Source organism: Orcinus orca, chromosome 15 (genome assembly GCF_937001465.1).
Source record: "Orcinus orca chromosome 15, mOrcOrc1.1, whole genome shotgun sequence".
NCBI classification, from domain to species: domain Eukaryota; kingdom Metazoa; phylum Chordata; class Mammalia; order Artiodactyla; family Delphinidae; genus Orcinus; species Orcinus orca.
Window position 1 is genome coordinate 54,218,354 of NC_064573.1, and position 27,084 is coordinate 54,245,437.

Consider the following 27,084-nt stretch of genomic DNA (forward strand, 5'->3'; position numbering starts at 1 on the left):
GAGAATTCAAGATGAAAGCATTAAGCAAGGCAGAGGATCACTTAATTTGACTAAATGATGCCCAGCTATCCTCCTCCATCCAGTCTGGATTAGTTTTCTTCCCAACCCCCCTCAGCTCTCTTGCAACCCTCTCTAACTGTATTGTTGTCATGTCTCCTGCTGTGTTTATCTGCTACTCTGTGAGTTCTTTGAGAGGAGTGGCCACATCTTATTTATCTTTTTATCTCCAGCTCTTGATAAATGTTGAATAAGACACAGTCACAAATCTTTTGCACTAAATAACATGACATCAAAATACATAATATAAAAACTTTTATAAATTAAAGTAGAAATGACAGTCATGCAATCATGAGATATTTTAACCCACCACTATCAATCTATGACAAGTCAATTCAATAAAAAATAAATAAGGGCATAGAAGAATTGAACTATATAACAAGGTTACATTAATATATGCTGAAATTTGGGCCCCAGAAATGGAAAATGCTTCTATAAATCAAAGGTTTACTAAAGCGAATCATGACTGGGCCACAAAGAAAACTTCAATTTAGCCCACACAGCACAAATGATATAGACCAAGTTCTTGAAGGAGATACAAAAACAAAAAAGAAGGAAAAAGGAATGAGAGAAATAGCAGAAACTGTTAAATATCCAACCACGTGGAATATAATCATATTTTCCTAAAGGATTAAGATGCTGTACTAGAAGTAACATTTAAGTTTAAAGGCAATGCAAGTCACATAAAAGGAAGTGTATAAACATGAATAAATAAAATTTTAAACTTACATAAACCAAAAAATGCAACAAAATTAAAAGGCAAGCAATAAGCTCTTTAAAAATATTTGCCAGAAACATAAAAAATTAACATCTTTAAACAGCTGTTACAAATTGGTGAGAGAAATACTCACACTACAATTTTAATGGTAAATGATATTAATATCAATTCAATAAAGTAAATTGAAAGGGACTATTAAATATTTAAATGGTTTAACCTCACCAAGAAGGAATTGTAGTTTTAAAACAAAATATCATTTTTGCCTATCAAACTAGCAAAATCCTCGAATTTTTTTATTGCTTTATTTTTATTGTTTTGCTTCTTAAATGCTTGTGTTCAGTGCTGATAAGGTATAATGAAAGACATACTCTAAGCACTCTGTTTAAAGCAGTGTCAATTTGTTTAATGTTTATGGGAAAACACTTAGAAATCTTCAATGATGGTTTTATAAATGTTCACATTATAGACAGTCTCTGACTTAAGATGGTTCAACTTACGATTTTTCGACTTTACAGTGGTTTAAAAGTGATACACGTCCAGTAGAAACTGTACTCTGAATTTTGAATTTGGATCTTTCCCAGGCTACTGATATGCAGTATGGACTCTCTTGTGATGTGGGACCGTGGCAGGAGCGCAGCTCCCACTTGGCCACGTGATCACAAGGGTGAAAAACTCATATGCTTACAACCATTTGTACCCATGAAACCATTCTCTTTTTCACTTTCAGTACACTATTCAATAAATTACGTGAGATACTGAACACTTTATTATAAGATTGGCTTTGTGTTAGGTGATTTTGCCCAATCACAGGCTAATGTAAGTGTTCTGAGCACATTTAAGGTAGGCTAGGCTAAGCAATGATGTTCGGTAGGTGAGGTGTATTAAATGCATTTTGGGCTTATGATATTTTCAACTTATGATGGGGTTATTGGAACATATCAAAGCAGCCTCTCTCATAAGTCTAGCCCTCCACATGACCTGCTCTGTAGAGTTCCCTGGACTCAGAGAATGGGGACTAGAATCTAAGAAGAAATGTTCCAAGCATCATAAGTGGAAGCTACAGGTTTCTAAGGCCTAGCCTCAGAAGTTACAGTGTCTCCTCTGCTGCATTTTACTGGTCAAAACATGTCCCAGGGCCAGTCTCCAATTCAAGGGAAGGGAAAATAGACTGCATCTCTCAGTGGGAGAAGCCGCAAAGAACCTGTGACCATTTTAATCAACCCCAGCAACATGACATTAAGTGAACAAAAAAGGATTAAAAAATATATATATAACAATATAAACTCAACTCTGATATGTCATATTCCTACATATTTATACATGTTCTGTGAGTAAAAAAGCATATTACACATAGATTTACTTTTTACATATGAATTTTTTTAACTAGGGGGTAAAATACTACAAAGATTATCTCTAGCTAGTGGAAGGAGTGCAATCATAATTTTCTTCTTAAAGTTCTGGTTTTTCCAAAGTTACGAGAATGTATTACTTTTTCAACTGGAACATAAATGTAATTTAAAAGACATTTTATTCCCATACAGAAACATTTAAAGCAATTTCCTACAAAAGCCTAGAAAGCACTAAAGGAAATTGAATCAGAAATGGAAGAAAACCAACATCAAATTGAAAAGCAAAAAAGAGGGGGGGCTTATAATTCTTTTCTTGACTATAAATAATATTGAGACATTTGAGTCATCAAACATTTCATAAGCAGGGTTATGACAATACTGAACAAATGTGTAACTGGTTTTCCTCTTTCATTGTACTTACATGACACACTAAATATTTGTCTGCCTGCAAAAAGAAAGAATGAAGCAAACTTTCCTTGTGTTCCATATATGGATCTAAACCAGGATAGAATAGATTCAGCAGAAGCCTTGAGGCAGAGATTAATAAAACCTGAAAAATCTTAATGGATGTATTATAACAAAACCTAAAACAAAATAGACTTGCTCAAAAAAATAAAATTTCGCTGTTGTCTCTCCTGACTCTATGGTTTTGTAAAGTAAAACAGGGGCTGGTAGTTTCACAAAGTCACCGCACTATTTCAATACAGCATAATAAGTTAATGTTGCATGATTCTGATGGCAACGTTAGATGATACAGAACAGAAACACTATGGAAGGGGAAAAAAACGTGCATTCGTCTTACACAGCTCTCTAGACAGACATTATTTTCAAGGACCCAGAGCCGCTTTTTAATAGCTCGACTCGCCTTTCCAGAATTATCAGGAAAGCCATTTTCATCTTTGCATCCTAACTGCCAGAAGGTCTGGAAATATTCTTGGCTCACACCAAAAATCATGTATTTGAGAAAAATAATTCTCTCTCCCTCCAGAAAGCAACAAAGAAATCCATGGTGCAACAATTTAAAAGGAGAAATACTGGAAAAAGTTAGCCAAAAGAAGTGTGTGTGTGTGTGTGTGTGTGTGCGCGCGCGCGCATGTGTGTGCTGTTTACAGATGTCTATCTATTGAACTCTGAAATATCACCTCCTCCCAATTCAAGAATGACTTCTACTGATGTACACATGCCAGATGAAGCCTCGCTTTCCTTGCCACCTGAGGTTTCTAACCCCAGGTACTGAATGGCCCCCACCTCTACCCTACAGATGTATTATTAGCAATCTTTCCCAAAGATTGCATAGCACACTTCCATATGCTATGGCAATCCCTTTGGGCACTAACCAGTAATGATACATACCATGTAGAAAATATTTGTGATATGTGACATTATTCTGAAATGATGAAATGTAAAGTTCTTTCTCTGGGTCATCCTTGCAGCAAATAAGATTAATTAGATAATTAGATAAGTGCTCCTTTGGATCCAGGTAAATACATATAACATTCTAAATATATTTCTATAAAAGTGAAAACAAGCCCCCTAAAGCTTTGACAATACATATTTTAGACTCAGTTAAGCTGCTTCAAACTGTTACATAATTTCTGTAGTCTCAGAGGAATTTCAGACTCTTTAAACACTAATGAGATCTCAAGAGATTATTCTAAAATACTTCTAATCCTTCCCTACTGTTTCATCACTGGTTCATACACAGTTCTTTTACCTTCATTAAGCTTCAAAGTTTTTTTTTAATAATTATTTTAGTTGTCCATAGATTCTGAATGCTTTGTACTAGGAGATAAAACAACAGCTTATTTTGGTTTTGTTTGTTTGTTTTAGGATTTATTTTAGACTTTCGAGATATTTTCAGTTTTCATGACCTAATGCCTGATCAATCTCATTCGAGTTCAAATTTTTATCAACTTGCTACATCTCTGTAGGAGGAATTTAATGTGTGCTGGACACCGTTTTGTTTAATATTGGGTTCTGCTATACCTAAAAATAAAACGGAAAATTAATACTTTATGACACATTCAAATAAATTCATTTATCACTAGGCTTCCAGGTTCCATATAGCACCACAGTTTTTTTCAGTCTAATTCTACATTTCTGACCTCATCCACATTTTTTTCAATATACCCTATATTTTTAAAAAAACAGAGAATAAAGGGCATCAAGACCTTCCGAAGCAACAGGATAAGAACAAACTGAAAAGCAGTGTCTTTGTCATATCACAAGGAACCTAGGTTTGTTGAAGGATAAGGCTGAGTATCAAACAGAAACCTCTGGAAATTTAACCTCAGGATACTCAGCTAAGTGTTACGTCTTATCAATCTCTCTCTCCTCCTTCCCTCCTTCTTTTCTTCTATCAAAAATGCACAAGTAATTTTCCTTGCCGAAAATTTCAAATTTAGCTAACCCAAAACTTCAACTAATAAGAATATCCCATTCCCAAATCCAAGGATTAATATAGTTCCTGTTTTCAACACTTGGAGTGGGAGTTTTCTTTTTATAAATTTCTTAATAGCTAGAGCTTTTGTTGGAGGAAAGACTATCATTTCCCATTATTGCAGATACTAAATTAAGAACATGATTAAAATGAGTTCATTTTAGTGTTACAGATAGTGAGAGAAATAAAAGTATTCCCACTTCCTATAATAATTTCACTGCCATATAATTTTTATACTTCTTTGTATGGGTTTTCATTTTTTAGACAAACCATCTTACTTCCACAGAAGGCGCAGTGCCTTACCTTTGGACAGAAAAATATAAAGTTCCATTTAGAAGGTAGCATTTCTTCTGGATGTTCTCTAGTGAAATGTAAAGTTATGCTTTTATTAATAGCATAAAACTAACTTTAAGCATATGTAAATATATCTCTCTTACCTTGAAGTGCTAGAGTTTTACAAGATAAGAGTGGAAATAGACATTTTTAAAACTGCCATCATAATTTATATTGGTTTCTTAGTAAACTACATCAAAGTTCAAATTCTTAGCCAAAATTACTCCATAAAAAGTTATGTAGTATTGTAAACTTGCTAAATAAAGTGTCTTTTCCTAGAGGAACTCAGACTAGTTCATAAAGATTAAAGTTAATCTTTTAATCTCCTAACTCTCTTTTGCAGTAGAGGCTATATTTACACTAGGAAGAATTTTATCCAGGCTGTCAAAAAATATATATTTATTTATCTCTATTTCAGTGCTTTCCTATTGAAGAGAGTTTCATTATATTTAATCCCATCATGACCCAAGATAAGAGTTCTTCTCATTACTTTCATGCTTAAAGGTTTAAAGAAACATACTTCATCAAATCAGAGGATGAAGCATCCTGCTGTAAGATCCCTAATTATCTCAAAGAAATTAAAAATTAAAAATTAAAGAAGCTTAACAAAGTTTCAGTCATTTGTTGCTTTGGTTCGTATTTGTTTTTTATCAGTTACATGCAATTTTAGCTGGTTAAACTTAATTGTTTCAAGGGGTATTATGAAATTATGAAAAATCACCTACCCATGCTTTTATTCCTTAATACTTTATAATATTTTACAATTTAATATCAAGCAATTTGACTCTTCAAGCAATCCTTTACTAAGCAGGGCAGAAACTGTCATATCTTTTTATAAATGAGAAAATCAAAGAAGAGGTTAAGTACTGCCCAAGGTCACATTACTAGCAACTGGGCAATGTTGAGCCTGGAAACCTAAGCTGTGCCCCAGGGCTCTTGCTGCTATATCAATGATGCATCGATAGGGAGGGTGGGAGGGAGACAAAAGAGGGAGGGGATATGGAGATATATGTATACATATAGCTGATTCACTTTGTAATACAGCAGAAACTAACACAATATTGTAAAGCAGTTATACTCTAATAAAGATGTTAAAAAAAATGATGCATCGATAACACCATCTATACAAGAAGCACTTATCAGATGTCAAATAAATAACTGTCTAGTGTGATTTTAAATTTTTTTAAGTATGAAGTACAGGAAAAATGCACAACCTTTGCCCATAGTTTTCATTCTAGTGCTGAGAACTATTAAAAGGAAAAAGTAGAGAACGATTTCAAGATACGTACACAGTGTATGTTAATATGGTACAAGGCTGTTACTGTCTTACTGTCTACTTCCTTCCATATATAGCAAATGTCCAAGGATGAGCATTTCTTATATAGCCTTCTATTATATATATATTTTTTGGCCACATGGCATGCAGGATCTTAGTTCCTGACCAGTGATCGAACTCATGAGCCCTGCAGTGGAAGCAGGAATTCCCAACCACTGCACCATCAGGGACTTCCTATATATAGCCTTCTTTATAATTGAAAGATAGATCTCACTTAAAAGAGATGTAGTCTCTACTCCAAATTAGAAGCTATATAATGTCAACATGCTACAAGTGTCTTAATGAATGGAGGCAGTTGACATTAATGGTAACAACGAAAGGGAAAAAAATTACCTTTATAATTCAGAAGTCAAAATTAACATTAATATTAATATACTATAACATGATAAAGACAACTGTGAAATATGTGGACCTAATCTTTTCCTTCCTTTAAGAAACATTAAAGGACTCCTTGGAACCAGAGCTGGCACCACATGCAACACCTTTGAGGACTGTGTGCTCCTTGAGGACAAGGAAATCAAAGCAGAGGAAAGTGCCTGGAACATAGTATTTATGCCTTGTGTCTTTTTCACACATTAATTCACAGGCAAGCATCCATCCTACCGAGTTGAGCCGTCTGGCTGACAAGGTATTGGTGCTCCGGCCGGGTGTCAGGCCTGAGCCTCTGAGGTGGGGGAGCCAAATTCAGGACATTGGACCACAGAAACCTCCTGGCGACATGTAACATCAATCGGTGAGAGCTCTCCCAGAGACCTCCATCTCAACGCTAAGACCCAGCTACACTCAACAACCAGCAAGTTCCAGTACTGGACACCCCATGCCAAACACCTAGCAAGACAGGAACACAACCCCACCCATTAGCAGAGAGGCTGCCTAAAATCATAATAAGGTCACAGACACCCCAAAACACACCACCAGACACAGTCCTGCCCACCAGAAATACAAGATCCAGCCTCATCCACCAGAAAACAGGCACCAGTCCCCTCCACCAGAAAGTCTACACAACCCACTGAACCAACCTTAGCCACTGGGGGCAGACACCAAAAACAATGGGAATTATGAATCTGCAGCCTGCAAAAAGGAGACCCCAAACACAGTAAGTTAAGCAAAGTGAGAAAACAGAGAAATACACAGCAGATGAAGGAGCAAGGTAAAAACAAACCAGACTAAACAAATGAATAGAAGATAGGCAGTCTACCTGAAAAAGAATTCAGAGTAATGATAGAAAACATCATCCAAATGCTTGGAAATAGAATGAAGGAAGTACACGAAACGTTTAACAAAGACTTTGAACAACCAAACAGCAAACAAACAATGATGAACAACACAATAAATGAAATTAAAAATTCTCTAGATGGAATCAATAGCAGAATAAGTGAGGCAGACGAACAGATAAGTGACCTGGAAGATAAAATAGTGGAAATAACCACCACAGACCATAAAAAAGAAAAAAGAATGAAAAGAATTGAGGACAGCCTCAGAGACCTCTGGGACAACATTAAATGCACCAACATTTGAATTATAGGGGTCCCAGAAGAAGAAGAGAAAAAGAAAGGGACTGTGAAAATATCTGAAGAGATTATAGTTGAAAACTTCCCTAATATGGGAAAGGAAACAGTCAAACAAGTCCAAGAAGCACAGAGAGTTCCATACAGGATAAATCCAAGGAGAAACACGCCCGGATACATATTAGTCAAACTATCAAAAATTAAATACAAAGAAAAAATATTAAAAGCGGCAACTGAAAACCAACAAATAACATAAAAGGAAGCCCCAGAGGTTATCAGCTGATCTTCCAGCAGAAACCCTGCAAGCCAGAAGGGAGTGGGAGGAAATATTTAAAGTGATGAAAGGGAAAAACCTACAACCAAGATTACTCTACCCAGCAAGGATCTCATTCAGATTCGATGGAGAAATTAAAACCTTTACAGACAAGCAAAAGCTAAGAGAATTAAGCACCACAAAACCAGCTTTACAACAAATGCTAAAGGAACTTCTCTAGGCAGGAAACACAAGAGAAGGAAAAGACGTACAAAAACAAACAGAAAACAATTAAGGAAATGGTAATAGAAATATACATTTTGATAATTACCTTAAATGTAAATAGATTAAATGCTTCAACCAAAAGACATAGACTGGCTGAATGGATACAAACACAAGACCTGTATATATGCCATCTACAACAGACCCTCATCAGACCTAAGGACACAAACAGACTGAAAATGAGGGGATGGAAAGAGATATTCCATGCAAATGGAAATCAAAAGAAAGTTGGAGTAGCAATTCTCATATCAGACAAAATAGACTTTAAAATAAAGACTATTACAAGAGACAAAGAAGGACACTACATAATGATCAAGGGATCAATCCAAGAAGAAGATATAACAATTGTAAATATTTATGCACCCAGCATAGGAGCACCTCAATACATAAGGCAAAGGCTAACAGCCATAAAAGCGGAAATCGACAGTCACAGAATCATAGTAGGGGACTTTAACACCTCACTTTCACAGATGGACAGATCATCCAAAATGAAAATCAATAAGGAAACACAAGCTTTAAATGATACATTAAACAAGATGGACTTAATTGATATTTATAGGACATTCTGTCCCAAAACAACAGAATACACTTTTTTCTCAGGTGTTCATGGAACATTCTCCAGGACAGATCATATCTTGGGTCACAAATCAAGCCTTGGTAAATATAAGAAGACTGAAATCACATCAAGTATCTTTTCCAACCACAATGCCATGAGACTAGATATCAATTATAGGAAAAAATCTGTAAAAAATACAAACACATGGAGGCTAAACAATACACTCCTAAATAACTAAGAGATTACTGAAGAAATCTAAGGGGAAATTAAAAAATACCTAGAAACAAATTACAATGAAAATATGATGACCAGCTATGGGATGCAGCAAAAGCAGTTCTAAGAGGGAAGTTTATAGCAATACAATCTACCTCAGGAAACAAGAAACATCTCAAGTAAAAAACCTAACCTTACAATGGAAGAAATTAAAGAAAGAAGAACCAAAAAACCCCAAAGTTAGCAGAAGGAAAGAAATCATACAGATCAGATCAGAAATAAATGAAAAAGAAATGAAGGAGCCAATAGGAAAGATCAATAAAACTAAAAGCTGGTTCTTTGAGAAGAAAAACAAAATTGATAAACCATTAGCCAGACTCATTAAGAAAAGAAGGGAGAAGATTCAAATCAATACAATTAGAAATGAAAAAGGCGAAGTAACAACTGACACTGCAGAAATACAAAGGATCATAGGGATTACTACAAGCAACTATATGCCAAGAAAATGGACAACCTGGAAGAAATGGACTAATTCTTACAAAAGCACAACCTCCCAAGACTGAACCAGGAAGAAATAGAAAATGTAAACTGAAGCATGTCACAAGCACTGAAATTGAAACTGATTAAAAATCTTCCAACAAACAAAAGCCCAGGACCAGACGGATTCACAAAAGAATTCTATCAAACGTTTAGAGAAGAGCTAACACCTATCCTTCTCAATCTCTTCCAATATATAGCAGAGAGAGGAACACTCCCAAATTCATTCTACGAGGCCACCATCACCCTGATACCAAAAGCAGACAAAGATGTGGCAAAAGAAGAAAACTACAGGTCAAGATCACTGATGAACATAGATGCAAAAATCCTCAACTAAATACTATTAAACAGAATCCAGCAGCACATTAAAAGGCTCATATACCATGATCAAGTGAGGTTTATCCCAGGAATGCAAGGATTGTTCAATATATGCAGATCAATCAATGTGATACACCATATTAACAAACTGTAGAAGAAAACTCACATGTTCATCTCTATAGATGCAGAAAAAGGTTTTGAAAAAATTCAACACCCATTTATGGTAAAAAAAAAAAAAAAAAAAAAAAAAAAACAAAACCTCTCCAGAAAGTAGGCATAGAGGGAACTTACCTCAACATAATAAAGGCCATATATGACAAACCCACAGCCAACATCGTTCTCAATGGTGAAAAACTAAAAGCATTTCCACTAAGGTCAGGAACAAGACAGGGTTGCCCACTCTCACCGCTACTATTCATCATAGTTTTGGAAGTTTAGCCACAGAAATCAGAGACGAAAAAGAAATAAAAGGAATCCAAATTGGAAAAGAAGAAGTAAAACTGTTACTGTCTGCAGTAGACATAATACTATACATAGAGAATCCTAAAGATGCTAACAGAAAGCTACTAGAGCTAATCAATGGATTTGATAAAGTAGCAGCATACAAAATTAATGCACAGAAATCTCTTGCATTCCTATACACTAATGATGAAAAATCTGAAAGGGAAATTAAGGAAACACTCCATTTACCACTGCAACAAAAAGAATAAAATACCTAGGAATAAACCTACCTAAGGGGACAAAAAACCTGTATGCAGAAAATTATAAGACACTGATGAAAGAAATCAAAGATGATACAAACAGATGGAGAGATATACCATGTTCTTGGACTGGCAAAGAAATCTACAGATTCAATGCAATCCCTATCAAACTACCAATGGCATTTTTCACAGAATTAGAACAAAAAATTTCTCAATTTGTATGGAAACACAAAGGACCCCAAAGAGCCAAAGCAATCTTGGGAAAGAAAAATGGAGCTGGAGGAATCAGGATCCCTGACTTCAGACTATACTACAAAGCTACAGTAATGAAGACAGTATGGTACTGGCACAAAAACAGAAGTATGGATCAATGGAACAGGATAGAAAGCCCAGAGATAAACCCACGCACATATGGTAACCTTACCTTTGATAAAGAATACACAATGGAGAAAAGACAGCCTCTCCAATAAGTGGTGCTGGGAAAACTGGACAGCTACATGTAAAACAATGAAATTAGAATACTCCCTAACACCATACACAAAAATAAACTCAAAATGGATTAAAGACCTAAATGTAAGGCCAGACACTATAAAACTCTTAGAGGAAAACATAGGCAGAACACTCTATGACATAAATCGCAGCAAGATCCGTTTTGACCCACCTCCTAGAGAAATGGAAATAAAAACAAAAATAAACAAATGGGACCTAATGAAACTTAAAAGCTTTTGCACAGCAAAGGAAACCATAAAGAAGACAAAAAGACACCCTACAGAATGGGAGAAAATATTTGCAAACGTAGCAACTGACAAAGGATTAATCACCAAATTATACAAGCAGCTCATGCAGCTCAATACTAAAAAAACAAACAACCCACTCCAAAAATGGGCAGAAGTCCTAAATAGACATTTCTCCAAAGAAGATATACAGATTGCCAACAAACACATGAAAGGATGCTCAACATTACTAATCATTAGAGAAACGCACATCAAAACTACAATGAGTTATCACCTCACACCAGTCAGAATGGCCATCATCAAAAAATCTATAAACAATAAATGCTGGAGAGAGTGTGGAGAAAAGGGAAACCTCTTGCACTGTTGGTGGGAATCTAAATTGATACCGCCCTTATGGAGAACTGTATGGAGGTTCCTTAAAAAACTAAAAATAGAAGTACCATACGACCCAGCAATCCCACTACTGGGCATATACCCTGAGAAAACCCATAATTCAAAAAGAGTCATGTACCACAATGTTCATTGCAGCTCTATTTACAATAGCCAGGACATTGAAGCAACCTAAGTGTCCATCGACAGATGAATGGATGAAGAAGATGTGGCACATATACACAATGGAATATTACTCACCCATAAAAAGAAATGAAATTGAGTTATTTGTAGTGAGGTGGATGGACCTAGAGTCTTTCATACAGAGTGAAGTCAGAAAGAGAAGAACAAATACCATATGCTAACACATATATATGGAATCTAAGAAAAAAAATGGTTGTGAAGAACCTAGGGGCAGGACAGGAATAAAGACCCAGATGTAGAGAATGGACTTGAGGACACAGGGAGGGGAACGGGTAAGCTGGGACGAAGTAAGAGAGTGGCATGGACATATATACACTACCAAATGTAAAATAGATAGCTAGTGGGAAGCAGCCACACAGCACAGGGAGATCACCTCGGTGTTCTGTGTTCACCTAGAGGGGTGGGATAGGGAGGGTGGGCAGGAGACGCAAGAGGGAGGAGATATGGGGATATGTATATCTATAGCTGATTCACTTTGTTATACGGCAGAAACTAACACACCATTGTAAAGCAATTATACTCCAATAAAGATGTTTAAAAAAAAAGAAATTCCTAATGCCTATCCACAAGACTGCTGTTCAGAAAAGAATGATAATATATAGTTATCGTTAGCTCCATGCCTACGAAATATTAGTCATTCAAAAAATGTAAGTGTAATGCAGACAGTAACCAGATTGCAGAGGGTTGAACAGAAAGTGAAAGGTGAGGATAGAAATAGGTGTGGGTAATTTTTTAAGTATTTTTGCTATTAAGAGAGAGAAGGAAGGTAAAGCTGACAGAAGGAGATTTGGAATAAGAAAGTTTTAAGTGGAAATTCTCTTCTGTGATATTCTATTAAGATTGTTGACAAAAATTTGTTTTATCACATTCAGTCAATATCATACCAAATTTAATTTTGGTTGTTTTCCTAGCACCTTCAGATTCTTACTTATTATTGCTCTGAGGCTTACTGGTCTTATAAAATCTTATCAAAAACTTTAAGAGTATATATGAGAAAAGTACAACAAAATGTTTATGAACTAGACCTTTGGATTGAAGACTTTAATGAAACATCCTTTCTTTATAGTTAATAAAATATTTTCTAGATACTGCTGCTATTGATCCACTTTTCTCTAATACCTGTTAAGATACAATTATATTAAGATGTTATGTATTATTCCTTGGTTCCCAAAGTGATCATATTAGAATCATATCAAATTATCATTCTATTTTAATGAACCTGAAACTCAAAACTAGGACTTAGATTAATAAATGCTAAACAGGATGACAAACGTGCCTCTAAATTACAAGGACAGTATCAACTTGAATCTTATTTCTTTTCTATACAATGTTAATTATCAACAAATCACAGGTTATTTTGTTATTCCTTCTAAAGATTCACTATTTTAATTTTAATACTGTACTCCTGTATATACAATGCCTCAATTCAAGGTGCTAACTTACTAACGGTGTAGCTTGTGACACTATATTAGAAACAAAAAAAGTTGATTTGAACCAGACTAAATTAATGTTACATGCTTCTCCAATTACCAATATGAAAATATCTTACTCTACCACTATAATTTTCCAGTGGGTATTGTTGGGGAAGTGGGGAGTATCAAAGTATGAACCAATTAAGTAGACCTATGATAACTAAAGTTTCATTTTCATATCACCAAGAATTATAGTAATACAACTGAAAAATATTGCCATCCACTTTTGAGCATAGTAACAGATAATTTATTCTACTTTCTACAAACCTTTAGTAAAATTCTCTAGATTGTATTAAGGATAACTAATATTTGTGCCTCTCATTGCTTACAGAATCTTTTTACATAAATATCTCACTTGATCTCACTCAACTCTGTGAAGTAAATAAGGCCTTTCAAAGGTATAGAAAGTTCAATTTCAGAAGTATTTATTGACACCTAAAGTGCAGAGTTACTAAAACATGAAACCAGAATTCAAGCTCATCATTCAAGTCAAAATTTATTGTTTCTAGTACATCACACACATCTAAATAGATAGATGACAGATTGATGGTAAATAGACAGATAGACAGATATAGACACAGATATGATTTCTTCTACCAAGATACTGAATGAAGTTCCCTTCTACAAATTTCAAAATAATAAAAATAAGAACACCCTAACTTCCTCAGATCAGATCTTGATATTGATCTTCTGCCTCTCACAGTTAAAGCTGTTGTTTTACAAACTTCTTTTAAATTTTGATTCTCTATAAGAAAACCAAAGATGTCCAAGCTTATTAGTTTGACCTCATGGCTGCAGGCATCTTCCAGAGCATATCAACAGAACACATCCGTCTTTGACCTCAAGTGTCTGGGAACATGGAATGTAACTGCTTATCTCCTGCTAAATACCTGAAACCCACTGGGCTACAACCTTTGCCACAACGCAGCAGGTTCCTCTGCTTGGATTATTCCTTTAATTAACAGAGCCAGATGGTGACCAGTGAGTTCGCCAGACAAAAGGAGCTTGCTTTTCCATGAAATCTGAGTTTTTCATAAAAGAAACGCTGCCTCTTCTTTTCCAGACCTTCCAATTAACTCATATTCCTAGTACTTTCAGCCCTTAAGAAATTTCCAAAAATGTTTTTCATCCACAAAGACTCCTATATGGGTGTCAAGACTTCTATATTGTCATGTCATTGCATGTGTGTGTACTTTAACCCATCTAGATTATACAAAGTTTAAACTCTAGGGACTGAGACAGGACCAAGCTTGTCCCTTCTCTGCCCCCACTAAGCTGCCTCAGGCCACTTTACATACACTCCCCTAGTACCTTCCTGGATAATGCACAAGCACTTAAGGATATTGGTGAATTGCACTAGTCATATCGCAGTTTGAGTTAACAGAAGAGGACCTCCTTTCAAAGCATGTAAAATCTAAGACAGCACTGATTTTTTCTAATTATAAAAGAAATTCAGTAGATAAGATGCTTGCAAATGCACACAGGAGATTTCTTTTAAAACATTAATATTATGTTCAAGTAAAGGTTTGAACTTCCTATTGAGATTGTAGATAAATTATTTAGTTTATGGCTATGTATACCTAAGGAAACAAAGAGTATTTGCAGCAGGTCTAAGATAAGTTACATGTTAAAGATAGGAGTTTGAGAGAAAGAGACAATGAAAAGTAAGCAAAGATAACGAAGGACATTCCAGTCTTTGACTGAGTCCTGGGAAAAGTTTAAAGACCCAAATAGGATTGGAGCTTGTTCATAATTAATATGTTCTGGGTTTAACTTTACAAAATTGACATTTCTGTAGGTCAAATGGTCAAATACTGGCAATTTTATATAGTTATTTCTAATAAATATAATCAAATACTCATCAATTATTCAATAAGCATCTACCAATGGACAGAGAATACTGGTGAAAGAATTCAACAGTTGAATTGATAAAGTCGTATAAAAAGGTTATGCCAACCCTAAAGAGAGTTGAGCAATAAGTTTCTGTGAAGATAATATTTCTAAAATAAATATTGGAAAATGATATAAAGTCTTCCCATCAATCATTTGTAAATTAGGTACTTTTCTAAAGGTAAAAAAATCACTGCCCATATCATAAGAGCTGATACATTTCTTACAGAAAAATTAGACATGTAATAATAAGGTAGTAAGTGATGTTTAAGTTCAGGAAAAATAGAAATTATTAGGCTATCCTTTGGGTAACATAAAGTTCTCAATTAAACCTCACTAGGGATCACTCAAAATATTACTTTTTTATTAATCTAATGAGGACAAGAGATAAAATTATACTTTTTATTTTTAAATCTCTCCCTTTTCCCACAAGGATATATGGGTGTGTGTGTATGAGCAATTGCCCCACTATTCATCTCTGTCTTATCTTGTCCTATGCACATACACACACATGCACACATTCATCTAAAGACACTTCAGGACAATTTTATTCCTATTACAAATGACATTCATTGTACCATATTTCTATAGCTGAGTAAATAAGGTGTGTATTTTATTTATCTATTTTTAAATGACTAGACAGACTTTTTTATTGTCTGGTTCACTTTCACAAGTGTTTTACCTTTTTAATACTGACTCATAAATCATGTAGCCTAGTTTGGGAAAATGTTAATAGTTTGGACCATTAGCAATTAGGCTTAAATTCAATGTGTATACACATCATTTATTTTTATTATTTAGTTAGGGTACACGGAAATTACTGCCACCTCTTCCTCAGCAGCTTCTTATACCCCCTTATGTTTTCTGTTCATTCAATTTTAAGATTTCTAAGCTGAATTTAGATAAACTTCTCCTAAAATATGAACGGGAATAATCAAGAAAAAGAATGTGCCACCTCTCTTCATATCATGTATGCTAAGGAGGGTTCCAATCTCTGTTTCTTTAAAAAATATTCTAAGAACTTATTAATTTTATCATTCTTAATTTGAAGCATAAGATCATCATTATGGCCTTTGTGTGAAATAAATTTTATGCTGTCAAAGTATATTCTAACCAAGTGACAGTTATAGAATTATTCCCCAAAGACAATTATGTTACTAGCTATAAAGAACTTTTAAAATTATTTTTAAAAGCTTTAAAAATAATTTTAAAGCACATTACTGTCTTTAAAAAGATAATATGTGGGCTTCCCTGGTGGCACAGTGGTTAAGAATACCTGCCAATGCAGGGGACATGGGTTCAAGCCCTGGTCCAGGAAGATCCCACATGCCACGGAGCAACTAAGCCTGCATGCCTAGAACCCATGCTCTGCAACAAGAGAAGACACCTCAATGAGAAGCCCGCTCACCACAATGAAGAGTAGCCCCCACTTGCCACAACTAAAGAAAGCCCATGCACAGCAACGAAGACCCAATGCAGCCAAAAATAAATAAATAAATGTATTTTTAAAAAAAGATAATATGTAAGGGACTTCCAGATATAATAATCTGAACCAGTCATTGATTCCATTATAATAAGAAGAAGAAGAAGGAGGAGGGGGAGAAGAGGAAGGAGAAGGGGAAAGAGAAGAGGAGAAGGAGGAGGCAAGTTAACAAATGCAAATATTTCAGGGCTTTGAAAATCAATCAGAAGGAGACAACAAACTTAGAAGATTTTATTCTTGAAAAACGACTTAAACTTTGCTTAAGAACACAGAAAGTCAATGGTCTTCTTAGCTGGGGTTGCTTTCATTCAGCCCCCATCCAGCTCAGCTGGCAAAAGCAATAGCTTTACCAATGAGGAGATGGCCTCAAAAACTAGCAGCTTTATTGGCAAAGGGGATGCAATATCAACTTGGGGGACACAAAGAAAACCTGCAATTTTATCAACTAAAAGTGGCAAAGCTGAAGGGAAATGAACAAAGGAAACTTGCAACTTTGCTAGCCTGAAGTTGCAGTTCTAGCTTCAACGGGCTGTGGATTGGTCAGAGATCTAACTGGTAGAACCTGAAAATGAGAAAACTATAAAGGCAACATAAATCTCCCACATAGCTTGCTGCTAGCGAACTACCATTTGTATGGAAAAGACCCAAGCAATCTGGGCAGAAATTAAAAGCCAAAGGAGACTGGAGAACTAGATGAACTCTGAATAGGCTCCCTCAACCCCAATAAGATCAGTTGACAGAATGGACGCCTTATTGGATAGAAATGTTTGAGCATATTTGCCCATATGTTTGTCTGACCTCTAGGCTGTGCAGACTTAGAGTTTCTAGGGCAGCCCTTACAAAGCCAGGGTAAATACTAAAAATGAAAGTTAAAAAACATAGAAAAGACATCACTGTATGCCCCATGAGAGAGAAACCAATTAACTCCAGGTGCAATAAACACAAAGTATCCAAATTTAATCATTTCACAGTAAAACTAGTGAAAAACAAATCAACTCATCATGTACCAGGAACAATATGATTATCAGATGATTTCTCATAAGAACAATGGAGGCCTGAAGGAAGTGGAAAAACATAATCAATCTTCTGAAAGGAAAATAAAATTGGCAATCAAGAATTCTATATATACCAAAACTATCCATTAAAAAAAAGAAAGTTAAAAAAAACAACCAACTGAACAAAAAAAGATGATTTGTTGGTTAAAAAAAAAAAGTGACAAAAAGTTCTAAACAAATTCTTTCATATGAAAGAAAAATGATACCATATAGTAACTTGAATGCAGAAAAAGGAATGAAGAGCACCAGAAATGATATCTATGCATAAATATAAAATAAAGTACCTTTTTATATTTAATTATCTTGACTTCTTTAAAAGTCATTAAAGTATTTAGAGGAAAGATTATAACAATGTTTTGTTGGGTTGTTTAAACACATGTCAATATAACATATACGAAAGTAGTGGCACAAAGGAAAGGGGAGGAAATGGAGCTATTGTATAGAAGAGTTAATATATTTTACTTGAATAAATTAGTGTATACCTAAAAGAAATTATACTAAATAAAACTGCATAAGGTTCTAAACAAATATTTTTAATTGAAATATATAGCCAAAAATCAACTGATAAAATATAATGGAATACCCAAAATCCTTTATTTAACACAAAAATGCATTTATTTAACACAAATAGCAAAGGATGAAATACATCCAAACTCATTTTACAAGACCAGCATTAACCTGATACTAAAACCAGACAAGGATACTACAAGAAAAGAAAATTATAGGCTAATATCTCTGATAAACATAGAGGTCAAAATCCTCAACAAAATGTTAGCAAACCAAATTCAACAATACATTAAAAGGATCATACACCATGATAAGATGTGATTTATTCAAGGGATGCAAGGATGGTTCAATATCCACATATCAATCAATATGATATATCACATTAAAAATTAAGGATAAAAATCATATGATCATCCCAATAGATACAGTAAAAGCATTTGACAAATTGCAACATCCATTGATGGTAAAAAAAAATCTCAGCGAGGTGGGTATAGAAGAACATGCCTCAACATAATAAAGGCCATATATAACAAATCCATAGCTAATACCATACTCAATGATAAGAAACTGAAACTTTTCTCTCTACAATCAGAAACAATACAAGGATGCTAACTCACCATTTTATCCAACACAGTACAGGAAGTCCTAGTCAGAGCAATTAGGCAAGAAAAAGAAATAAGGCATGCAAGTCAGAGCAAAAGAAGTAAAACTGTCTCTATTTTCAGATGACATGATATGATATATAGAAAACCCTAAAGATTCCATCAAAAAACTGTTAGAACTAATAAAGGAATTCAGTAAAGTTGCAGGATACAAAATCAATAAACAAGAATCAGTAACATTTCTGTAGACTAATAACAGACTATCAGAAAAAATATTTTTAATCCCATTTACAATTGTATCAATAAGAATAAAATACCTAAGAATAAATTTAACTAAGGAGGTGAAAGATCTGTACACTGAAAACTATAAGATATTGTTGAATGAAATTGAAGAAGACACAAATAAATGGATATTCCTTGTCATGGATTAGAAGAATTAATATTGCTAAAATGTCCATACTAACCAAAGCAATCTATAGATTCAATACAATCCCTATCAAAATTTCAGTGGCATTTTTCACAGATATAGAACGATCCCAAATTTTATATGAACCACAAAGACTCCCTATAGCCAAAACAATCTTGAGAAAGAAGAATTAAACTGAAGGCATCATACTTCTGGATTTCAAACTATATTACAAAGCTGTAGTAATTTAAACAGTATGATACTTGGATATAAAATAGATATAGATCAATGAAAAAGAATAGAGAGCACAGAAATAAACCCACACATATATGATCGATTAATTTAAAACAAAGACAAGAATAATAAATGTGGGAAAGATAGTCTCTTCAATAAATGGTGTTGAGAAAAAACGGATATCCACATGAAAAGAATGAAACTGGGCCAGTATCTTACACCACACACAAAAATCAACTCAAAATGATTAAAGACTTGAATGTAAGACTTAAAATCATAAAACTTCTAGAAGAAAACATAGGGGAAGCTCCCTGACACTGGTCTTGGCAATGATTTTTTTAGATTTGACACCAAAAGAAAAGGCAATAAAAGCAAAAATAAACAAGTGGGACTACAATCTAAAAAGCTTCTATACAACAAAGTAAGCCATCTACAAAATGAAAAAGAAAACTACTGAATGGGAGAAAAAAATTTCAAATTATATATACGATAAGGGGTTAATAACAAAAATATATAAAGACCTCATGCAACTCAATAGAAAAATAATAATAATCCAATTTAATAATGGATAGAGGATCTGAATAGACATTTTCCAAAGAAGACATACAAATGGACAACAGGTACATGAAAAGATGTTCAACAACATTAAACATCAGGGAAATGCAAATCAAAACCACAATGAGAAATCACATCACAACTATTAGAATGGCTATTATCAAAAAGACAAGAAATATGGTGTCGATGAGGATGTAGAGAAAAAGGAACCCTTGTGCACTGTTGGTGGTAATGTAAATTGGTGCAAACACTGTGGAAAACGTTATGGAGTTTCCTCAAAAAATTAAAAATAGAACTATCATATGACCCAGCAATTCCACTTCTGGGTATTTACCTGAGGGAAACAAAATCACTATGTAGAAAAGATATCTGCACCCCCATGTTTATTGCAGCATTATTTACAATAGCCAAGACATGGAAGCAACCTAAATATCCATCAATGGAGGAGTAGATAAAGAAAATGTGGGATATATATACAATGGAATATTATTCAGCCATGAGAAAGAAGGAAATCCTGCCATTTGCAATGACACAGATGAACTTTGAGGGCATTATGCTAAGTGAAATAGCCAGAGAAAGGCAAATAATGTATGATGTCACTTATATGTAAAATATTTATTTAAAAAAAGAACTGAACTCACAAACACAGAGAACAGATTGATAGCTGTCAGAGTCTGGGGTTGAGAGTTGGAAAATAGGTTAAGGTGGTCAAAAGCTACAAACTTTCAGTTATAAGATAAATAAGTCCTGGAAATGTAAGGTACAGCATGGTGGCTACAATTAACTGTACTGTATATTTGAAAGCTGCTAAGAGAATAGGTTTTAAAAGCCCTCATCACAAGAAAAACTATAGTAACTATGTGTGGTGAAGGATGCTAACTAAACTTATTGGCGTGATCATTTCACAATATATACATATATTAAATTATTATGTTGTACACCGAAAAAATTACATTTATCAAAGCATCAAAAAATGAAATATAAATTTAAAAGGCTGAGCTCTGAAAACTATAAAACATTGCTGAGAGAAATCTTAAAAGACCTAAATAAATGGAGAAGTGTTCCTTATGCATGGATTGAAGACTCAAGAGTGTTAATATGGCAATACTCAAAAGAACAAAAGATATTTATATGCAAAATAAATGAACTCAGACTGTTACCTCATGCTATATCCTTTTCTCACACACTCCCACACACCATGGACCAAAGTAACTTAAAATAAACCATAGACCTAAATGTAGAACTAAACTATAAAACTACTAGAAGAACACAGGTTGAGTTAAGCAAAAATTTCTTAGGTATAACACTAAAAACATGATCTATGAAAGAAAAAATTGAAAACTGAAAAATTGTACCTCATCCAAATTTAAAACTCTCATTCGTCAAATGGCATCATTATGAAAATGAAAACACAATTTACAGACTAGGAGAAAATAACTGCAAATCATATATCAACAGAGTACTTACATCCAGAACATACAGATTTTTAAAAATCTTACAACTCAATTACAAGAAAATAACCTAATTTCTTTTAACGGGCAAAAGATTTGAATAGACATTCACCAAAGAAGACATATGGATAGCTAATAAACATGAAAAAATGCTCAACATCATTAGTCACTGCATAGAAAAATGTAAACTAAAATCACAAAGGAAATACCACTATATACACACTAGAATAGCTATGATCAGAAAAACTGGCAATATCAAGTGTTGGTAACAATGTGGATAAGCTGGAACCCTCACGTATCACTGGTGAGAATGCAAAATGGCACAGCCTCTTAAGAAAACAGTTTGGTAGTGTCTTCAAAAAGTTTTAAGCATAAGCATGCCAAATAACCCCAAAATTCCACTCTTAGGTATCTACTCAAAAGAAATAAAACCAGTTGTTCCCACAAAAACTTTTACATGAATATTCATAATAGCCAAAAAATGGAAACAAACCAAATGTCTATCAACTAGCCCATGGATAAATAAAATGGAATAGTACTCAGCAATAAAAAGTAACAAACTACTGTGTGTGCTGCAATACAGATGAACCTTGAAAATATTATGCTTTTTTGAAAGAAACCAGACCCTAAAAACTACATGTTGTATGATTCCACTTGTAGCATAAAGTTAATGGTTTCATTTTTTAAAAAATTAGACAGACCAAAAGTACATTAGCACTTTTTTGTGGTTAGAGATAGGAGCAGTGATTGATTGCAAATGGGCACAAGGGAACTTTCTGAGAGGATAGTAGTCATCTTAAGACCAGATTTGAATGTGATTTGTACATTTACAAAGACTGAATTTTACGGTACAGAAATTATACTTCAATAGAGCTCTTTAAAAAATGTTTTGCCTACTGGAAAAAAATCTACTGTCAGTAGAATAAAGAAGAAAAACTGTTTCTATGAATGTGCTTAACATTATCACAAAATAACATTCAATACTCTTTGAAGACCATTATTAACCAGATATGTACTTCACTAGTTACTCTAAGTAGTATGTTGGCTATTACATAGTTTTCCTCATTTTTTTCCTTTTGTAAGAACTAAACTAATTAATTTGTGTATTCAACCATTAAAATGACATATCATTTTCTCTTACAGAAACAGACTGCCCATTTTTGAAGTTTTTATACACTGAAATGAATTGTAGTAAAAAAAATTGTACAGTTTAATAGATGATTAAAAACAACTGAAATCTAAGAAACAACTTTGGAAATTATATGTGTAAAGCTGCCTCCATATGACAAATATTTCACCTTTTATTGATGGTAGTCAGAATCAAATTAATTTGACTCAAATATGTCTTTGTATCGGACACAACTCCTGATCCTTCTTCTTGTCAAATGTACAGAAATGCCATTTCCTAGCAACTAGAAAATGGAATTTCCTCACTCTGATTAAATTGCCTAGTATGTGCTAGGCATCCAAGAACTATTTTTATGCTTCAAATTTATTTCTCTTCTAGAATGCAAAGGAGAAATTGCTGCAGCTCAGACAGACGACTGCACAGAGATGTCACTTAAGTAGAAAATGTGGGATGCAGTTTTCCAAGCCTGTTCAAATTCTCTGTCACAGACCTTGGAGCCAGATGAGTACCATCCATCATAAAAATGCATGGGGAAGGAGGAATTCGCTGGGATGTTAGCAATGTGGTTGTTTTAATTAAAGAAAATCCAGATAAGTCAAATATATTCTTATTATGTGTGTTATAAACTAATTTGGGGCTCTATGCATAACATGTTCTGGTAAAGATCTTAGTCACATTTGCAGAACCAAACTAAAATGGAGTCACTTATGTCAGGGACAAAATGGAGAGAGTCAGCACAGGTGCATAAGGGAAACTTAACCTAACCTTACAGGAACGTACAGCTCTTCTCAGAAATCAGCAAAGGACACAAGCCAGTTCCCAAATGCCAAGTACATTCACGCCATCTCTGGACTTGCTTGTTCCTCTGACTTTGCTACCTTGATCCAAACAGGGAAGAAGACCACTAGGCAACCAATCAGCTGAAAAAGCCAAATAACTTCCCCATTTACTCCATAAAGACCCCTTAGTCTGTGAGCAGCTCAGGACTCCCATAGCCTGGAGTTTCCCAGCCTGCAAGTCAAAAGCCTTGCAATAAACTCATCTTTCTACTTTGTTTTATTCAATATGCAGAGTTTGGTTTTTGATATTTCACACCCTTGACAGTCTGAGATATCTGTAATCTGTGCTTAGTTCACATTATCACAAAGGGAGTTATTTCATAGAACAGAAAGACAAAAGGGAAGGAGAGGTAGGACTAAAATCTGGCTTTCACTGGGTTCTTTGGATGAAATCATTTATCTCTGACTAGAGCCTCAAAATGACTGAGAAAGCTCCTTCACTTCACGGTAGAGAATACCCAACTCCTACAAGACAGCTGATGTAATTCACCTTGTCTCGGAATTTAAAGATAGAAAATGAAACGTCATAAACAAGTTTCCCTAGTCATCACTGTTATATTTCCATTGTCCCCCTAAAATATTTTGGGGAAATGATAATGAAGCTTGGGATTATTTCTTTTATCCTACTAGTGAGTACCAGCGAGAAGCAAAATGTCATCCCAATGACACTAGGAGAAAACTGTACCCACTAAACACTATCACTTTGCTGCTTTAATTCCTGCAGCCACTGATTTATCCTATTACCCCTCTGTCTGAACTTAACAGCTCATCACTTTCAACCCAAGTAGCAGTGTTAGAGCCATTTTAGGATGCTGTGATTTGGGATTGTTTGCTACCAGAACATCACCTAAACTGATTCACTCTCTCTGTGAAGAGACTACGTACATATTCTTCTTGCAAGTTAACCTGTTCTGAGGGACTCACACATAGTACACTGTGAACAGCTGCCAAGTCTGTCACATCTTCCAAATAAACCCTGGTGATCAATGAAGCAGTAAATGTCACAGTTAAATCACCCTCACTCCAACACCCACACTATTATCCCCAACTCAGACTGTGAAAGGTTAGATTACTTCTTAAATATCCCCAGAAGCTCAAGGAAGGATTTAAGATTTGGATACAGCGTTCCTAGTTTCTTGAAGAATAGCCTACATCTGTGTTAGCTGCTTTGTATGCCTTTGCATTAATGCACAATTCAGTATATGATTCACACTGTTCTGCTTACTATCCTCCTCCTCAGTCCTCAAACTTCTCTTCAATCAGTGAAAGCCCTTTCAGAAAGTTTTTATCTTTTTTCTTTTTTCCAATCCTTTTTGAAAGAAAACTCCCAAAGAAGTGGGAGTACATTTTCTAGGTTCTGTGAAGGCAGCTTTGGACATTATAACAAAATTTATTCATCATTCTTACACACGCTTCCCTCAATTTAGTATAGAATCAATTGTAATTCAAAGTCCTAAACATGGAGTCAGAGCCTGAAAATAAAAGAATACAACAACAAAGAAGTATTTCCTCCTTTGAACTCATACAGACAAATCTGTTCAATATGGAATAAGCATTTCTTCATGGTTTTTGCCATTGTATGATTTAAAGAGCTTTGTGCATTAATAATTTAAAAAAAATTCTGTTTTCAATTTACTTCATAATTAAAACTCTCTTTTTACTTTTTTCAAACCTACCTAAACCCAGCAAGCAAAAGACTTTATGCACTGAAGGCAAATGAGACCCATCTCACTGAAGGTCACATTTAGAACTTTGAACCTCCAATTGTTGAATGTTTCTTTCACTCTGAAAATACTGTGATCAAATAGAAGAATCTCAACATTATCATCTGAATGACAATCATTATTCTTCTTGGAAAATTACATAAATTTCTGTGGATTGACAGTGAAGGTCAACAGCCTCTTTGCACAGTCCGAGACTAAAAATAAAACCCCAACATTTCAGTATTTTAGAGAGAAAATTTAAAAGACTTCCTATAACATGCTTTTAAGTTTAGAAAACTGTACGTTTATAGACTGTAATCAAAGCTCAATGAATTTGAAATATCCGGTTCTTTCTTAAAAATAATCATCACATTTCTTTGAGGATTTTATATGAAAGGATTACTTCCTGTTTTTTCATAAAATCCAGGAAAATCTTCCTAATTCCGATTGGAAAGTACTCTTCATTCCACTACCATTCAATTAAAAAGAAATAATGACTTACAAAGTTGTGTTTGCTTTTATTTATACAAATTAACAATAATCCCAAGCAAGTTCTCGTTCTTCTAAGGTTTATACTTGATTTCACATATTGTTTTTCTTCTCTGATATTGATATTTATATCAATCTCATTTTTACATTGCATTTTACCCTTTTCCTACAGTTTAGGAATCTATAATTATTATTATTACTAGAAGAAGCTGGGTTTTTTTAAACCACCTCTTTTTATAACCTGCAATCAACACATTCATTTCTCAGGTTCCCTTTTAGCCTTTCTTAACAAAGAAAAATAACAACATTAGAAGTGAAATGATCCTCCTTTATTAATGCCATTTGTAATAATCAGTTAACACTCAATTTGAATTTCACAAATAATTGTATACTCACATATCTTGCATTTTTCAGTAAAGATTCAAGGTCAACATATATTTTCCTCTACTGAAGTAAACTAAAAAGAAATAGCAAATTCACTAGAACCCTGATTATTGGACATTAGTCAGAGTCTCCATATAGTCAGGCCTTCCTTACTCATTCTTTCCATATTTCCACATGCCTGTCTGTTTTTAATCCTACCTCATGATTAATTACAAGAGCCTAATAAAGAAGGGGAATTTGCATTAGGTCATATAGAACCAGAGAGGTCTTAAGAAAACAGTGTGATACAACTCAATAGGGGTTCTCAGATGATATCAAATATTGCCAAATAGTATTACTGTGTTAAAGACACAACAACAAAAATATCATTAAAAACCATTAATATACAGCAGAAATCTAAATCTAAGGTTTACCCATGTGTATGTTGGGAGGGGGAATGTCCGTCTATGTGCATGATGTCTGTGTATGGTATCTGTGTGTGTGTACATGGTGTTTGTGTCCGTGTGTGTGATGTCTACAAGTGTATGTATGTGTGTGCATCATATTGTGTGTGCAGTGTGTGTGTGTGAATGTGTGTATGTCTGTGTGCATGTGTGATGTCTGTGTGTCTGTATGTGTGTGTGTATCTGTGTAGAGGAGAGACGTGCAGGAGGACAAAGAAAGAGAAATGAGAGAAAAAAGAAAAGAGGATGAATGGTAGAAAGCCAAAGACCATTTTCCTTCCTTCAGAGCTGACATCTCCCATGGGATCAGGAAGCTTTTGAGGCTGGAAGGTGTGGAAAATAAACATTTCACAACCAGCCATGTCAGCCTAAGGAACGTTCTGACAATGAAGAAAGCTCAGGAACCCCAATCCAGGCAGCTTTCATATCCCCATTAAGGCTGGACGGTCACAGGTTATTTTTAATGGTTTGATTTTTTTAATTTAATTTTGTGGTGACGTGTATATGAGAAGGTATAGGTGACAGAATTTCCAG

General features: G+C 34.5%; 1 long non-coding RNA gene across 4 annotated transcripts in view; it reads right to left on the minus strand.

The window, feature by feature from the left end:
- LOC125961304 (uncharacterized) overlaps nucleotides 1-27,084 on the minus strand; it is a 211,018-nt gene that overhangs the window by 163,088 nt on the left and 20,846 nt on the right. For 2 of the 4 annotated variants that reach the window (XR_007471845.1, XR_007471847.1), the window contains exon 1: nucleotides 11,307-11,349. The exons of the other annotated variants lie outside the window; for them this stretch is intronic. This is a non-coding gene — a long non-coding RNA (uncharacterized LOC125961304). Of the gene's footprint in view, nucleotides 1-11,306; nucleotides 11,350-27,084 lie in introns of those variants that run through there. 4 annotated transcript variants of the gene reach the window in all.